The sequence below is a fragment of the Callospermophilus lateralis genome, chromosome 18 (assembly GCF_048772815.1).
Source record: "Callospermophilus lateralis isolate mCalLat2 chromosome 18, mCalLat2.hap1, whole genome shotgun sequence".
In the NCBI taxonomy this organism is placed as follows: domain Eukaryota; kingdom Metazoa; phylum Chordata; class Mammalia; order Rodentia; family Sciuridae; genus Callospermophilus; species Callospermophilus lateralis.
Window position 1 is genome coordinate 18,147,186 of NC_135322.1, and position 2,164 is coordinate 18,149,349.

Here is a 2,164-nt window from a genome sequence, read left to right on the forward strand (position 1 = left end):
GAGGTGGGAGGGAAAGGGAGAGAGAAGGGAAATTGCATGGAAATGGAAGGAGACCCTCATTGTTATACAAAATTACATATAAGAGGGAAAAAAAATCAAGGGAGAGAAATGAATTACAGTAGATGGGGTAGAGAGAGAAGATGGGAGGGGAGGGGAGGGGGGATAGTAGAGGATAGGAAAGGTAGCAGAATACAACAGACACTAGTATGGCAATAGGTAAAAACATAGATGTGTAACCAATTAGATTCTGCAATCTGTATATGGGGTAAAAATGGGAGTTCATAACCCACTTGAATCAAATGTATGAAACATGATATGTCAAGAGCTTTGTTATGTTTTGAACAACTAATAAAGAAAAATGAACATGACGTTCATTTAAAGACACCATGAGGAAGTGTTCGGTTGCACCGGGCTGGAGGAGCACAGCTAGGCAGAGGGAAGAGCAGAAGGAAATGGAAGATAAAGTGACTAATCCAGAGAAAGCTGAAGAAGCAAAATTAAAAGCAAGGTATTCTCACCTGGGACAAAAGCCTGGAGGTCAGATTTTTTAAGGAAACAGAAAGGGCAAAAATATTTTGATTCTGGGGATTGCACCATGCAAAAAGCAAAGACGAAGAACAAGCAACTTCCCCTGCAGCCCTGGATAAGACAGAGGTCACTGGTGACCATATTCCTACTCCCCAGGACCTTCCTCAACGGAAACCATCCCTTATTGCTAGCAAGCTGGCTGACTGATTAAAAGACTGACCTGCATGAATTTTCTAACTCCCATTATTTCTCCTCATATGTTATTTATCCACCTTTTATTCCTTTTTTTTAAAAAAAAAAAAAAAAGTCCATTTTTTTTAAAGAGAGAGAGAGAGAGAGAGAGAGAGAGAGAGAGAGAATTTTTTAATTTTTTTTTTTTTTTTTTTTTTAGTTTTCAGCGGACACTGCATCTTTGTTTGTATGTGGTGCTGAGGATCGAACCTGGGCCGCATGCATGCATGCCAGGCGAGCGCGCTACCGCTTGAGCCACATCCCCAGCCCCACCTTTTATTCCTTTCATTCACTATGTCATTTAAATGAGACTGGCAGCTTTGCAGGTAGCCATAGTATGTGCTGGAATATACATGTGCAGAGATTTGATTAGTTTTAACAGTGCACTCATGAAAAGGACACGTTAGAGCAACATAAGTAATCTACTTGAAAATATCCGTATATATTACTTAACTCCTAATATAGGTTCCCACGAGTAATAAACAAATTTTACAATTTTAATGTTTTGCCTTCCTCGCTTATGTTAATTATAGTTGTGTTGTTACTCTTATTTAATGTTACCTCTGTATTGATTTCTTCTGTATTTTCCCTCTGGATTTTGTCAAACAGAAGTTTAAGACCACAGGTTTGAAGAAAGATCACAAATTCAAATGAAAATACCTGGGGCTTTGAAAGATTTGTATAACTGTGCTTGAACTTGAATGGCCTTAAACCAGTTTCAGCTTTAACAATAGAATTTTATTTGGGCAATATTTGCCCATTCTGGTGTAACTTACGTGACTTCAGTGCTTAACAGCTGCCATTGAAGCTAGTATTCTTATTTAGTTCTGTAGTGTTAAATACCTTTCATTGTTGAGGATGTGAATGAAGAACACATGTGCATTGACTGTTGAATTCTCTTTTGTGCCATTTTTGTAAATACAGTACTTTTGCACAACCTTTCATAAATGTCAGTATTAATTTCACATACTAGAAAGCAGATGATGTGCCATCGAGAAGCACAAGAGTTCCTCCTACACAAAAAAACTATATGTCCTTACAGCTTTTATATAATAAGAGTAGTTTACAATCTTGGGTTTATAGAATACCAAACTGAAGTCTTCATCTTCACTCAGTCTGCCGTGGAATTAAGCTTTTACAATCGTTACTAATATTCAGTGGCTTGTGCAAATATGATATGTTGCTTAGGCATACCTTTTGTCCTATGCAGATCTCATTTTGACTTTTATGAAAATTGCAGTTCATATAATTTATACACACTTTTTTTAAGTATACAGACTTTTTAGTTCCACGCTTAACTTTGGGGACACTAGAGTAAAAGGTTTTCCATACTCTGCCTTCTGTTTTCTTCTCCTCCCTGCCCCGCCACATTTATGCCATGGGGATCTCTGACACTCCAGACATA

The 2,164-nt window shown here is 37.7% G+C and overlaps 1 pseudogene; it reads left to right on the forward strand.

The window, feature by feature from the left end:
- Window positions 1–452: 452 nt before the first annotated feature.
- LOC143383203 (cAMP-regulated phosphoprotein 19 pseudogene) lies at window positions 453–735 on the forward strand (annotated as a pseudogene).
- The last annotated feature ends 1,429 nt before the right edge of the window (window positions 736–2,164 follow it).